A 16,291-nucleotide genomic window follows, 5' to 3' on the forward strand; every position below is an offset into this window, starting at 1 on the left:
TTTCAGCACATTGCTGCCAATTAAATGCAGCATTTCAAAATTGTTTGTATTTAGCAACACAAAGTCAGTGACCAGCTCCTTGGCAGGTCAGGCAGGCGCTGTTAAGGGTGAGCTTTAACTGTGCAGACTCACACAGCCCGTGCACGGTGCCCCTCATTCAAATCTTTGGTCCCCTCCCTCCCCTTCAAGTTTCCTCTGATCGGCTTTGTTACACTTGAATGTCTAGCATTAGCTGTGCCGGAGGCAGAGGTGCTCCAGCAGGAAGAGGCATGTGAAACTGTTGCATCTTTTTCTCTCTCTTCTTTTTCTTTCAAGGCCAAAGAACTTAAACTTCCTGAAATAGTTGAATAGAAGCTGAGCGGACTTTTCTTCTTTCCCCAGGAGCTGGAAACTGACTAACAGTTCAAGCAAGGCTCCAAAGCAGAGAGAGAGAGCAGCGGCACACTTCCTCCAGGGGACTCCCTGGACTTTCCCCTCTCCCCCATTTGTCTCTCCTGGGAGGAGCCAGCAAAAGGCACATTGTAAAAATAAAAACTGGATCGGAGCCAGCAAGTTGTAAAATTCTAAGTGGTATTGGCCAGATCGCGGCGGATAAAATAGAAACTCCTTCACTCCCTGATGTGAAAAGTCTCAGGAGAGAGCTGAAACATTTCTAGCAGCAGTCATCTCTTATTTCCTTCTCCAAAAGCCGCGATGCAGCCCTAACTTAACATAAAAAGGGGGTGAGTGTAAAATACACTTTTTCATTTTTGTCTTTACACTGGCAATCTAAGGTGGTGGGGGAATGCATTGTAATTTAGCGTAATGCAAAGAGAGGAGGGGAGATCTCTGAGGAGCTACAGCAGCAAATGGCAATCGTGGATTTCGGATCACAGTGTCAGCGTTTGTCTTGCTTGAACAGGAGATAATCGCAAGGTTGTTGCCGTTAAAACGGTCTCTGGTGTGTTAACAAGATGTTTATCTTGAGAGAGTTTGCAGAAAAGAAGTTTGGGTTGTGTCTGACCTTCTATAAGAGCCATGTGCTTTATATTTTAGGCTGACACTTTCAGCTCGTTGGGTTGTTTTTGTCCATTTGTTAATGATTACTGAGGCATGGGATGCACTGACAGCGAGAGCCTGCTTGATTCAAAACAAAACAAAAAATGAGCAAGGTTTCCATTAACATAAACAAATAAAAATAGAATCTCCGGGCTTTTGATGTCTTTGAAGAGCGAGTCATCTTGAAAACAAAATGCCTCATTCTATCCCTTCCCCTCAGGAGATACAGTAATTCTGAAATTGGGGGTGGGAAAAATAAATTTTTCTCTGGCTTTTTCGGTTTGCTAAATGAATTTAATTATAATGTAGCCTGTTTCAAAGAGACTGCAGCCATGGAACTGGCAGAAAGCCTGATTATCACTACAAAAGTTTTGTTTTTTTCTGCTGCTGGTAATAGTTCACCTTAACTGATTACTCTTGTTATAGTTGGTATGGCAACACCCATTTTTTCATGTTCTCTCTCTCTGTGTGTGTGCATGTGTGTGTATGTAAATGTGTGTGTGTATGTATATATATAAAATCTTCCTACTGTATTTTCCACTGCATGCATCCGATGAAGTGGGTTTTAGCCCACGAAAGCTTACACTCAAATACATTTGTTAGTCTCTAAGGTGCCACAAGTACTCCTTTTCTTTTTGTCCTAAAAGGCAGAGAAGAGAGATCCATCCTCTTTAACACCCCCTCCCTCCCATCTTTTCTCAGTACTTATGTGAAGTTCATTTGTCTGGCTGTTTTGTGAATGAAAGTGGAACCTTTCTTCTTCCCTAATAATTGCTCAGGGTCTCTGTGCACTGGGAGATTTTTGTAACTGGCTGTTTTTAGTAGACAAAATGTTAATATTTTCACAAGAGTTCCTATTAGTGGAAAGAATCCCAACACCCTTCTTTCCCCAGTTCTCTGAAATGTCCGAGCACTTGCAACTCTTGTCACTTGCCTGGGCTGGGCAGAAATATAAATGTACATAATGCAGGTTTTGGGGGTAATGCAGTTTATAACTGCCTATACTTTTTAATTATTTATTTATTTATTTTTGCTGGCTTTCTAATCATATGAGCCCTGTCCCTCGATTTTGTGCATTTTTGTTTGTCAGCAAAAAATTCTGAGCATATTTGTAGACAACACTATAATTCTGTGGTATGAAAGGTTTCAGTTATGCTGAACTCACCAGTGTCTGTGGTTCAACACATAATATCTGTTTACAGTGTGTGTGTATATGTTTAGAGTATATAGACAGTTATGACTTCAGCTAGGTTGCATAAATTCAGCACAGAAATTGATCCACAATCTTTTTTTTCCTATCATAGAAGCCACAGAGAAACTTTATCATAGGCCACAGTGGTATAAACTACTTCTTGGTTAGTTTCCTGTCTTCATTGTTCTAATATTTATTCAAGATTTTTCCCTAAAAATCCCCAGACATTCTAATAGCTTTACAAATATAAGTCAAATTCTGCTCTCTTTACCCATGTGAGTAACTTCATTAGCCTTGTCTATGTACAAAAATGACCTGTGACTGACAATGTGTGTGAGCAGTCGGTGCAGCGCTGAACATAATCTGTCCTGGTCTGCAGTTGCAGTTAAACCATTTCAGCACCAATTCAGCTGTACCTGTCATCAGTACTGGGAAACTTCTCATAATACAGACAGTCTTTCTGACTTCTGTGTGAGCAGAATTTGTTCCACAACATGTCAGTGCAGCCATCTCTGGGGTGGAACGCACCAATCATTTAAAGGAGTACACAAGAACAATAGGCCATTGAAATTGTTTGGGACTGTCAGGAAGAAATACTTTTATCCAAGTGTTTTGGCAGGGGGAATTTAGTTAAGCAGAATGCATTTACCTGTGCTGGAATTTCCCCAGGACAAGGTGGTTAAACCTTCCTTAAACCTTCGATGTCACCTGAAAAGTGACATGGGCTCAGTTTTGAAAACCTCATTAATTTATTTCTCTCTTCCCCAAACCATTGAGTTTTTCCAGTGCCTTGATTTTGTGTATTAAAGCCCCCTTTTGGGGTAGTGTTGGCGGCAGGTTTTAGGGGCTGGATCTCTTTTTCATCTCTTCTTCCACCCCAGACTTTTCTTTCGTCCTACCTCTTTCGGATGAGCCATGTGCTTGTCTTTACTTATTGCATCTGCCATTTAAAATGAGAAGGAATAGCTTGGCCTTATTAAAATTAGTGTGCTGGGGCTAGGGAAATCTTACCCATTTCCTGTCCTGACTACTGTAAATGAGGATTCCAGGTGAAGTTTTTATAGGCTCATTTGTATGAGGCTATTAAAATGCTTGTGTGGTGAAACATATTTTTCAGATGTTAATATAGTTTTACTGTTCCTTTTTATTAGGAGGGAACTATGTAAAATGTCAAATGTTTGGGTTTTCCCCATAACAAACAAGTATATATTTTCCCTGTTTTATTACCCTCACCACAATGTTATCCTGGATGTCTGGAGCAAAGTATATCTTGGACAATAACGGTAAGGATCCCGGTAATAAATATTTAACAAATCCCTGGTCACTTACAATTTCATGGTTGGTTTCAGAGTAGCAGCCGTGTTAGTCTGTATTCGCAAAAAGAAAAGGAGTACTTGTGGCACCTTAGAGACTAACCAATTTATTTGAGCATAAGCTTTCGTGAGCTACAGCTCACTTCATCGGATGCATTCCTGGTTGTCGCTATGTTGCTCCCCCTGGCTGCTTGGAACCTCAATAACAGCAGGGATAGAACTATGATCTTCTGCTTTGTGAGCACAGGACCCTATTATGTGAACTAAAGGAAAACCTCCATTGGCTGTCGCAGTGTAGGGCAACAGGGCACACAGTTCCACGATTTTAATTCATTTCCATTAGAGTCCAGTGGTATGTGCAGCCACATGCCAGCTCTTCCATTATACATCGTATGGTATGTACATTTGAGGATCTAAAATATGGCAGTAGATTTTGAGATGGAAATAGAGATTTAATTAGATCTTTATTTCTTTTAATCCAGTAAGGAAGAATATCTAAAAGCACTGTTATTCATAGTGTTTGGGCTCAGTTTCCCTGATTAACACCATTCATAAATTCTAAGACCATTATTATCTAGTCTGACCTCTTGCATAATGCAAGCCATAGAACCTCACCCAGTAATTCCTGCATCAAATCCATAGCTTCTGATTGAGCTGTAGCACAACTCTTAGAAAGGTATTCATAATTTCTTCTCCCAGTGAATGTGTCTAAGAACATAGGAGTGTCCATACTGGGTCAGACCAAAGGTCCATCCAGCCCAGTATCCTGTCTGCCGACAGTGGCCAATGCCAGGTGCCCCAGAAGGAGTGAACCTAACAGGTAATGATCAAGTGATCTCTCTCCTGCCATCCATCTCCACCCTCTGACAAACAGAGGCTAGGGACACCATTCCTTACCCATCCTGCCCAATAGCCATTAATGGACTTAACCTCCATGAATTTATCTAGTTCTCTTTTAAACCCTGTTATAGTCCAAGCCTTCACAACCTCCTCAGGCAAGGAGTTCCACAGGTTGACTGTGCGCTGTGTGAAGAAGTCTAGGGTACTACATTTTATATGAAGAAGGTAAATCAGGTTCTCCATTTACTTTCTCATAATACAAGAAAAAGGGGACTTCAGATGTAATGCTTTTTTGTTACACAACCCATAATTAACATGTGTCACTCACTGCCACAGGTTGTCATTGCAGCCAAGATTTTAGTAGGATTGAAAAAGGGACTAGATGTGTATATAGCTAGGCAATAATGCGTTTGCGGTATGTTCAGGTTACAAGCCAATCACTAATTGATGGGGTTAGGAAGAAACTTCCCCAGAGGCAGATTATTCCATAATCGTACAGTGTGGGAGTTTCTGGCACCTTTGTTTGAAGTGGCTGGTTCTGGCCACTGTCAGAGACAAGACACTCGGCTAGATGGATTTGATCCAGTATGGCAATCCCTGTATTCCTAGTCTTCTGCCCATCAATTATGAAAACTTTCAGTTCAAAATGGTTTAACTTGTGACACTGTGGTGGAATTCTTAAAAGAACTGTTGGGACATCAACAGTCAACAAAGCCCATTAGAAAACCTTCTATCGCTCTGTAAAAGTAAATAAAGAACTGGAATGTGGCTATTTACAGTGTAGTTGACAGCTAGCATGGATATCATAATTGCACCCACCCTTCAAGATAAAGGCTCCTCTAAACAGTTTTGTGTAACCAATTCATGTATTATACAATGTCAGTTCAGATGAGTTCCAAGACTCACAAGGTTTATTTTCAAAACTGAAGGGCTCAGTAATAAAAAGCTGTGTTGCCGTCACTCACAATATTGGGTGTTTTTCTCGAAGTGCCAGCTCCCAGGGACCCTCAGCTTCCATTAAAAAAAAAAAAGTTTCTAGCTCCTATAGTTGTAAGGAACAATAATTTGAAAACAAGAACCAAGTCTATCTCACAGGCTCAGAAACCAGACGGCAAGTAATAGAACTCAAAATCTATTAATTTTTAAAAACCTTTTGGTTTTTAAGTCAGTCACATGATTCTTGGGGAGCTTGACTCATGATTTTTGAACATTTAGGGTAGTCAATGCTGTTAACCACATAAGTATGGTGATGTTGTCTACACTAAATGTATTGTCTTCACATTTACCACTGGTGAGAGTGCAAGTGTAGATTTTACACACTAAGCAGACATGTGCTGTGATCCTGTTCTAGTGTTTGTCTAATGGAGGATAACAGTCTACTACTGATGCAAGCTGAGAGATTATCTTTAGTTCAGATGGTAGAGGTCTGTGTTGAAAGTCTTCACTTCAAACAACTCCTGTTGAAAAGCCGTAGGGAGGGTTGTTCTGTAAACAGGGCTTGTAGAGCCACTGGTGTTCTCAATGGCCACATTTTCTAACCCAGGGATAAACAGATGGTGAAAACACCGGTGGCTGGTCTGTTCAGGTTCTCCCACTGTTGTTACTACCAGTGGAGCTGCAAAGGTGGGAAATGTTAAGGAAGTGTCCAGTGCAGAAAAGGTTTAATTTTGCCAGATCACTTCTACTTATTGTATGGATGGACTTAAAAGATTTGTGGTTATTTAAATTGGACTAAGTCATGTCTAAAGAGATCTTGCATTTGCTCTAATTAGCATCTCATAGGCAATAAAATGTCATTAAATTTAACCTGACATGACTTGCTTGCTTTAACCTGTGATGTGGGATTTGTTTTAATTGAATGTGAGCAGTTGATATGTTGAGCAGCTACATTTTTCTTTTTCTTTTTAAAAAAAATCATGTTGCCAGATTTCTCCATAGGCAGAGCAAAGCTCTTCTAATCTTCACAAACTGTTCTGTGTGGCTAGGACAGTACGCTTTGTCTGAATGAATACATTTACATGCTTCCTGGAGTTTTGCTGCAGATGTTACTAGTATCATTGGAGAGAGACTGAAAACAGGATACAGCAGTTGAAAGTTCATGTTGGTTTTTGACTTTGAATACGTAAATGTGCTAGTTATTCCTCAGGCCGGCCAACACCCCAGTCATGCAAAACATGTAGGTCCTGTCTACACTAGGAAGTGTTGTTGCTTACTCGTTGTGCATGAAAAATCCACCCTCTGGAGAGACATAGCTATGCTGACCTAACCCCTGGTATAGACAGCGCTAGATTGAGAGCAGAATTCTTCCGTTGATCTAGCGACCACCTCTCAGGGAGGAGGATTCGTACGCCGACAGGAGAACACCTCCCATCAGTGTGGAGAGTATCTACCGTGATGTGCGACAGTGGCACAACTGCAGCGCTGCAGCTGTGCCACATCTGAAGTGTAGACAAGCCCTATGTCTTCACGGCCAAAAAAAAAGTGTGATTTTGCAGGGGAATAGCTGGAGTTAGCTATCTCACGGTAAAATTCAAGCGGAGACAAGGTATAAAACAGTTTCCTCTATGGGTTTTCAGCAAGGTTTGAAGTGAAGACCTTCAGCACAGACCTCTACCATTTGAGTTAAAGTTCCATGTAAAGTTAAACCCCTTAGCGGTAGGCCATTATCCTTTACTGTACAAGCTCTAGAGCGGGACCATGGCACAGCTTTTGTCAGTGTGTTAAATCTACACTAGTACTCCTACCAGTGGTAAATTTTAAGAAAATAAACCTACTGTAGAGAAGGCCTTACTTCTATGGGTAGTAGTATTGCCAAACCCAAGCATTCAAAAATCATGAATCAGGCCCTCAAAAACCATGAGGTTAACTTGCTGAAATGAGTAACTGTCAACACCACCAGGGGTTTATCTTGACTAGCTACACTGTGATGGGAGAACCTCAGATGACTGGATGCTGCTAAGCTTGGTGCTTGGCAAAGCTATGAGCGGTGGAGGCACTAAAGCTCTCTATCTGCAGACTCAGACAGCATTGGTTTGGGTCATGTTTGGAAGGTTACATTAGGCCTAATAGCTAGAACAGGGGTTCTGAAACTGGGGGTCGGGACCCCAAAAGCGGTCGCGAGCTGTAAGCCTCCACCCCAAACCCCGCTTTGCCTCCAGCATTTATAATGGTGTTAAATATATTTTCAAGTGTTTTAATTTATAAGGGGGGGTCGCACCCAGAGGCTTGCTATGTGAAAGAGGTCACCAGTACAAAAGTTTGAGAACCACTGAGCTAAAATGTTCTTCTTAAATGAAATCTTTAAATTTCGCAAAAACGGATGGTTTAGCACTCCATGTTTCTGTATTCCACCCCTGACCAGGAAAAGGTTTTTTCTTGTCCCTGGCAAATGGTGTGTAGTTTTCTTAAGGCCTGGTACTGGATCTGTATTTATTTCAGTTTTAAAATTTGATTGTATCCTTTTGCCTCAGGCTGTAATCCGTTTTGTATTGTGGTTGTTGGTTAGTGAGAAATCTAGTTTGTCTTAATCCAGATTAAATCAATTCACTTCTCTTAAAGTCTGTAATTCAAAAGTGCTTATAATTTCAGGCAGATCTGCTATGTGACTATACGAATGAGTTGTTCTTCTCTAGCACTTTCCACCCAAGCCTTTTAAAGTGGTTCTACAAACATTTTAAGCCTCTTGACACCCATAAAAGGTAGGCATTATTTCCCCCATTTTTCAAATGGAGAAACTGAAGCACAGGAGTTAAGTAACTTGCCAAAGATCAGACAGGAAATCTGTGGTAGAGACAGGAATAGAACCTAGTTCTCTTGGTTACTAATCCAGTGACTTAATTACAACATCATTCTTTCCCTGTATGCTCTGGAGCATGATCTGATCTCTTTGGCTCAAAACTAAGCTAACTGGTCATAAAGAAACTCAGCTTTTTATTTTCTTAGAATTTTCATAAGGAATTTTAGTGCTCATAGTACATGTGTGACATACACCTATTTAACACCATAGGTTCCAAAGAGGCCTCTGTGGTGTCAGAAATAGAGTGGGCCTTTTCAAACCGTGGTGGGCTGCAGGCAAAGGTTTTCTTATGCTTCAGTTCTCACACTGTTCCCACCACCCCCACCAAGTGTCTTGCTTGGAGTTTCAGGTGTGATTCAGCCTCAACAGCTCAAAGCAAAAGTCACTGGAAACCACTGAGTTTTTTGGTAACCTTTGCATGGTTTTGCTGTCAAATCATAACTGGGCCCAGGTTTGAGAGAACTTTCACTGAACTTGTTTAGAGGCTATAATGAAATCTATCACCGTGGAAGTTTTCTGGCAAACACTGGAGAGATGGTTGCATCCAGTGGATAGGGCCCTGGGTTGGGAGACTTGGGCTCCATTGCTACCTCTGCTGCTCACTCATCTGAGGGAGTCACTCTAGGGCTCTGTAATTGCATTCCCCCATCTGTAAAATGATATCATGAGTCTTGCCCTCCTTTGTAAAACACTTTGGGATCCTTGTGGAGTGCTAAGGATGAACATGTCACAAAACTGTCTGGATCCCTCGTGAGGGATGATTTACTGAAATGAGAGGGGCTGCAAAGCACAATATAGAATCATAGAGTATCAGGGTTGGAAGGGACCTCAGGAGGGTCATCTAGTCCAACCCCCTGCTCAAACCAGGACCAAACCCCAATTTTTGCCCCAGATCCCTAAATGGCCCCCTCAAGGATTGAACTCCCAACCCTGGGTTTAGCACACTAATGCTCAAACCACTGAGCTATCCCAGGACTCATGTGAGAGGTTCAAGTACATTCCAAGACTGTGTTTTGAACTTTGTTACAACTCCCATCCACAATCGCATCATTGCTTTTAGATCGGGGTGAGATGGTGGGGGAGATAAGCAGAGGTACATGTTTTCCTCTGTGTTATAATTTGAAGATGTCATCAGCCTTGAGTTAGTTGAGCTTCCGGGCTTTAGTCCAGCTAAACCTGGCCTTCTTTCACATTCTTTAATAATTAATTTTTGGTATTTAATTATAGTACATGTGTCTTGTCTGGGTCACGAAGCCTGTGCTTTGTGTTTCCTGCATTCTTCTCTGTCTTTTGCTCTGAAGTCCAGCTGGCCTAGTGTGGCACGTAGGGTTTTAGTCTTCTGTATTCCCCTAGCTGGGAGCCTGAGACTTCTCAGATTTTTGGATCTGAGGAATGGTGAAGCAGCAAGTTCAGCCTTCTTGTTGGGAACAGCAGAGGGGAGGAGCTGGAGGCAGGGAATCCTGGTTGTATCACCCCTCCTACTTGCCGCTGTGAAATTGCATACAGCAGCAGTTGCTCTGGCACTTTGGAAGGGAATTGCCTTTGTACATGTTCTTGACCAAAGGTAGGGACCTACAACAACATGTATTAAAAGGGGAGTCTGATATTGTCATTTTGTAGGTCTTGAACTTGGATATTTTCTTATATAATTGTTTGTTTTACTACTGCTGTACCCCTGGCAAGACACTAACTTCACAAGCACCTAAACCAGTTCTTGTATACAATCCAGTTCTCTCTCCCCTCCCCCAGTAATTTTGTTTTTCAGCATACAGATAATTTTATGAGCATGTTTGTTTTAAGCAAATGATGACTAGAAGCTTCAGTCCTCACCTTCCAATTTGCTTGTGTTACTTTTTGGGGGCTTTTATTGCTGTCAAATAACTTTCTAGGTGAAATCAGAACTAACCCGGAGGATGAGATGTCAGTTATGTGGGTGGGGTGGTGTTAGTACAGTACAATTATTTTCAAACGAAACATAGTGGCAAGTGTGGCTTGTGAATAGGGCTTATCATCTGGCTATCCTTTTTTTTTCCTTTTATTTTAAATTTGAGAGGGAAGTGACAGCATTTTTTTGAGGGGCAGGTTTTAAATTTTATTTTGTTTATATTAGAGTAAAAATGTTTGTTAGCTTAGGTTTGGTATCAAAGCCCACACTTAAAAAACTGATTTTGACAGACTGAAAACAGTGAATCTCTTTCTAACAATAATGATTTGTTATAGCAACAGTTGCCTGTTTTCATTATGTTGTTTCATTCAGGGTCTACACTAGCAAAATATCTACTTGCAACTTGGGTTAGCTGAGGTGCAGTGGAGTGGTGGCATTAGCTCCAACACCTCAATGGGGAAGGTGATGTTCATACTCGTCCAGCTGAAGTTTTCTGCTTTGCAAATTGGTTTTCAACCAGCATTGCAAACGTGAGCCATTGACATATGACTTTGCAGTGGTTCAGCAACACCGGCAAATAGTGCTGGTAAGATGGCAGCTGGCCATGAGGAATGTTTTCTTCTCTCTCATGTTTAATCCTATTCTGATTTTGTGGAATAGAAACAGGATGAACCCTAACATAGTCCTTTACTTACAGTGTAATGTCTTTAACTAAATTCATTAATTCCTTGAACTAGAGTTTCTGCTCACAGAATTTACACGCTTTACTGGTTTTACCAGCAAAGTTGGTGACTAAGGGTATGTCTACACTGGCAGAGTTACATTGCTGGCAGTTACAGTGCCACTCAGAGAGTGCTGAAGGGAAACCGCTGTTGTGTGGTCACACTGTCAGCTGTCTGCGCAATAGCGTGTTCACACTTGCGGCACTTGCATCGGTATTTGGAGCGGTGCACTCTGGGCAGCCATCCCACAGAGCATCTCTTCCTCTTCTGCCGCTAAGAGTTATGGGAAGGCAGAGGGGGGTCATGGGGCATCCTGGGTCCTGTCCCAATGCCCCGTGATGCATTGCTTCGCATCCCAGCAATCCCTGTGCTTCCGTCTGCATTTGGCGCCATCTTTCAACTGTTCGTATACTGCGTGCTCTGCCTCTTCGGTCTGCAGGAATGGATCGCGCACTGTTGACCAATATGCTGCTCGCTCTCACTAACACGTCACGTGTGGCAGCGAAGTTTTCCTTAAACTACAAAGGCAAGAGGAGTTCCACACTGATCTCGCCACGCGTAGTAGCTACGACACGAGATTGCTTGTGGCATTCATGGAGGTGCTGACCACCGTGGAACGCTGCTTTAGGGCTTGGGAAACAAGCACCGAGTGGTGGGATCACATCGTGATGCACGTCTGGGATGACGAGCAGTGGCTGCAGAACTTTCGGATGAGGAAAGCCACGTTCATGGGACTGTGTGATGAGCTCGCCCCAGCCCTGCAGCCCAAGGACACGAGAATGAGAGCTGCCCTATCATTGGAGAAGCGCATGGCAATTGCACTGTGGAAGCTCGCTACTCCAGACTGGTACCAATTGGTCACTAACCAGATTGGAGTGGGAAAGTCGACCGTTGGACTCATGTTGACGGAAGCGTTCAGGGCCATTAATCGCATCCTGCTCTGAAAGACGGTAACTCTGGGCAAGGTACCTGACATTGTGGATGGCTTTGCACAAATGGGTTTCCCTAACTGAGGAGGGGCAATAGATGGCACGCTTATTCCAATTCTGGCACCAGACCACCTAGCACATTAATTGGAAGGGGTATTTCTCGATGGTTCTCCAGGCGCATGTGGATCACTGTGGGCACTTCACGGACATTAACGCTGGCTGGTCCGGAAAGGTGCATGGCACCTTGGAACAGTGGCCTGTTCAGGAAGCTGCAAGCAGGGAGTTTCTTTCCAGACCAGAAGATCACTGTAGGGAAAGTCGAAATGCCCACTGTGGTGGTGGGAGTCCCCGCCTACCCCTTAATGCTGTGGCTTATGAAGCCATACACAGGGCACCTTGACAGCAGCAAGGAGCTGTTCAACAACAGGCTGAGGAAGTGCAGAATGACCATTGAGTGTGCTTTGGGCCATTTAAAGGCCCGCTGGTGCTGCCTCTATGGGAAGCTGGACCTGGCCGATGACAATATTCCTATGCTTATAGCTGCGTGCTGTACGCTCCATAGTATTTGTGAAGGGAAGGGTGAAAGCTTCACTCAGGGCTGGACCGCTGAGGCTCAGCACCGGGAGGCTGAATTTGAGCCGCAGCGGTCCAGCCCTGAGTGAAGCTTTCACCCTTCCCAAATAGTATGGAGCGTACAGCTGAATTAGCCAGAGACCAGGACTATTAGAGGGGAGCAGCGTGGGGCCATAAGGATCAGGGATGCCTTGAGGCAGCAATTTGAAGCTGAAAGCCACTAATATTTGTTGCTATGCTCAGGAGTGCAGTGCTTGTAATGCTAGGAGGTGTCTGTGATTGGTGCAGATGATGCACTATGAAGGTTTAAGAAAATTGCCTGTTGCTTTGCAGGTCTCTGTTTGCTTTCAGTTCATGGAATAAAGATTGCTTTCGAACCAAAACAATTATTTCATTAAAAAACAACAACCGGAGGGGAGAGAAGCACAAAAAAACACATCAGCTCTGTGGGGGATGGGGGAAGGGAAGGTCCCAGGAGGAGGTGAGGTCCCAGGACGGTTAAAGATTTGTGTATGTTCAGGTATCATATGCAACCTTGTCCTTTTGGAGTATAGTGCAGTGGGTATTGTACTTCAGCAGAGCTAAACTGCAGAGGGACAGGTATTGAGTGCAGTGGGTACTGGGAGTCTGCAGGGCTGGACTGTGACTGGGCAGGAGTGGAAGGCAGCTGGGACAGACTGGAGCAAGAAGGTTGATAAGAGTGTGTTGGCGGAGTCTGGGGGGCTTCAATTCTTGTTTTTTGGCTGCGGAGTGCATCACGATATCATGCAGAAAATCCTCTTTAGTTCTTGGTGGCTGCTTTCTAATTCTGCGCAGCCGTTCAGCCAGTGATAACAAAGAGGGAGGCTGGGCTCCCAAGGTTATATCTGTGAAGCCAAAATGCCACATTTTACAGAAGCAGTATCATTTGCAACACACAGACCACTGAATCAAAACACAGCTACTATTCACATACCTGTTACTAACTGGCTGACCCCAGGCAAGCACGCATAAGCCACAAGACCCCCAAAATGGTGAGTAACCGCAGGGGCAGGGGAAATCAGTGGTCTAGGACCGTACTGTACACTGGACATGTTGCTCTTGGAGAGAGCCAGCACTGTGGGGGGGCAGGGGGGCGGGCGGCAGTTTATAATCATTATTGTCCCCACATTTTCCACAGGCTGTGTTCATTATGGAAGATATCTCGCTGCTGAGGGTGAGCAGGGAATCAAGGGAGGGTCTTCTCCAAGACTGCAGCTTCTGCCCTGGCCCTTATGCAGCTCACTTGTGTGCAGCAATGGTGTCCGTGTTTCTTCCGCCCCCCCCCACCAAGTGATGGCAGAGTGGCACGGGAAAGTTATCCTTAATGGAACAAGAAACAAAGCAGCTCTGCCAAAGAACCTGCCCAGTATCTCCATGAGAGTTTCCTGGAGATCTCTGAGGCAGATTCCTGTGAAGTGAGGGAGTCAATCAATACCCGGTTCCGCTGCTCAGACTAGGCATGTGGTGGTACGCACATCATACAGACACAAGCCTGCTTTCTGCAATCCTTCTGCCCCCAACAACTCGCTTCAGCAATTTCCAAAATCAAAGCCACTTACCGCAGCCTCCTCTCTTGTTTGTGCTTTGTCGAGCTCCGACCCCTGTGACTGGTTAGCCTCCTCCGGGGTAGAAAAGAGCTCCTGACTGCAGGCATCCCTGACCTCTGAGTTGTCCTCTGCCTCTGGGTCACCCTCCCCCTCCACATTCCTTCTCCAGGCTCGGTCCACTCTGGACTGGCATGTGAGCCACCGAAGTATCCACAGTGGCTTTCGCAGTGGGGGTGGGGTCGCCACCGAGTATCGTGTCCAGCTCTTTGTAGAACCAGCAGCTCGTGGGCGCAGCACCAGAGCTGCGGTTTGCCTCCCGTGCCTTGTGACAGGCGTTCTGCAGCTCCTTCACTTTGACCCAGCACTGCAGTGTGTCCCGGTCGTGGCCCCTTTCTGTCATGCATCATGAAATTTGTCCGTAGGTATCATAATTCCTGCGGCTGGAGTGCAGCTGGGACTGGACAGCCTCCTCTCCCGAAATGCTCCAGCAGCTCGGCATTGCTGCAAGCGAGGGATCGCCTGGTGCGTGAAGCAGGCATGGTCACCTGGAAAGATGCACTGAGACCACTGCACGCGTCACCGAGCAAACAGGAAGGGTACTTTTAAAATTCCCAAGGAATTTAAGGAGTGGGACTCACGGTTGGTCACCTGAGGGCAGGGCAGTAGAGTTCAAACCGATGACCAGAGAGGCAAGAAGAGGCATTGTGGGACACCTCCTGGAGGCCAATCGCAGCGCTGTAATCGACCAGGGTGTCTATAGTGGCCCTGCGGTGCTGTAGCCCGGCACAGAAAGCTGTACACCTCTCGTCCAGGTGATTTTTTACAGTGTTGCAACTGTGCACTTTCTGCACACTAAGTGGCTTGGCAGTGTGTAGACCTCAGGAGTTACAATGCAGAAACTTGCCAGTGTAGACAAGGCCTAACTGGAACTTTAGGAATAAAGAGATAAAGTTCTAATATGCATGCATAAGCTGTTGTCTCTTAATGCTGATAATTTGACAATCTTATCAGAGGAGTGCATTCAAATTTGTAGTGTGACCCTGCAAACCCTACTCTCGTCCTTGGACTGTGAGCTCTTAGGAGATGGGCTGTGTTTGTTCAGTGTTTGGAAATACCTAGTCTATACTGAGCACTAGAGTAAATAAATAATGAGTAATCCTTATTCCCAGAAGAAGTCCTATTGAAGTCAATAGGACTGATTACATGAATAAAGGTTTGCAGGATTAGATCCTTGCCTTGCTTTCTATGAGGCTGATCCAAAGCCCTTTGAAGTCAATGGTTAGATTCCCATTACTTTCAATGGGCTTTGGATCAGGTCCTGAAGTCGCTATGGACCAGATTTTAAAAGGTATTTAGGTGCTGAAAGAAAGAGATAGGTACATAGTGGGGTTTTCAAAGGCACCCAGGTGCCTAACTCCCATAGGCACTTATGTGCTGTTGAAAATCCCTGTCTTTGTGTCTTTATGCACCTAATTACCTTGGGTCAATGGGCCTAATTCAAAGACCCTGGAAGTCAGTGGGAAGACTCCTATTGACTTTGATCAGGCCGTACGGGACATACAAAACAAGCTAGTTTTGAAGTTTCACCTATCCTTGAATTAGCTAAAATAATTTCTGATCAGAACCTGTTGTTTTCGAGTGGGTTTTGTTAACTGTGTGAATTTTTTGGGGAAGGGTGGGCCTGGGGATTAAAACCGTAATTGACTTGGTTTAAATTCATTTTTTCCTTCTCTCACTTTACCCCTCCAAAAAGCAAACTCACATGACGTTTTCTTGAGGAAACTGAGCAACTGGAAAAACAAATGGAAATTGGATTGCAGCCTTAAGGGTAGCAGGCACTATCTGCGCTCACTTTAAAAAAACCACAACTGAGCCCTGGTCGACACTGCAGACTAATGTCGATATAACTACATTGCTCAGGGGCATGGAAAACCCCGCAGTTATTCCAGTCTAACTCCCTGTGTAGACAATGCTGTGTTGAATGGGAGGGCTTCTCCTGTCGACATAGCTGCCGCCTCTCAGGGAGGTGAAGTACCTGATGGGAGCTAAGCTAAGCAACGCAGCTGCACCGGAGCAGCGCTGTAAGTGTAGACAAGTCCTTATCTTCATGCGCATGCCAGCATAGTTTTGATGAACTGAAGTGCACTGAGATAGAATTTTGTGGAATATCTGCATTTGTCAGTGTGGCCCTGGAGTAAATAATTTAAAGAAATGTGTTTCAGAAAGAATCGTGACTGGATCGCATCAGCTGAACACACATCATTTCATTGATCATGTGTTTTGTTAAATATTTACTGGGCTTGAAAAAGAAGCAGCTAACAAAATTCCAGCCTGGTTCTTTCTGCACCTTTTTGTATCTATTTAGGTTGGCTGAGTGGGGTGGAGCTGTGTTTTTCTAAGGGAAGCCATTCATGGAATTGTAAAGTTGGCACAGT

At 44.1% G+C, this 16,291-nt stretch overlaps 1 protein-coding gene across 4 annotated transcripts in view; it reads left to right on the plus strand.

Annotated features, from left to right (window-relative positions):
• The first annotated feature begins 217 nt into the window (after positions 1-217).
• PRR5L (proline rich 5 like) overlaps positions 218-16,291 on the plus strand; it is a 71,242-nt gene continuing 55,168 nt past the window's right edge. For 3 of the 4 annotated variants that reach the window (XM_074956995.1, XM_074956997.1, XM_074956998.1), the window contains exon 1: positions 218-722. The gene's annotated coding sequence lies outside the window, so the exon portion shown is untranslated. Of the gene's footprint in view, positions 723-9,457; positions 9,744-16,291 lie in introns of those variants that run through there. The other variant, XM_074956996.1, reaches the window with a different exon arrangement.

Source organism: Natator depressus, chromosome 6, assembly GCF_965152275.1.
Source record: "Natator depressus isolate rNatDep1 chromosome 6, rNatDep2.hap1, whole genome shotgun sequence".
Lineage (NCBI taxonomy): Eukaryota > Metazoa > Chordata > Testudines > Cheloniidae > Natator > Natator depressus.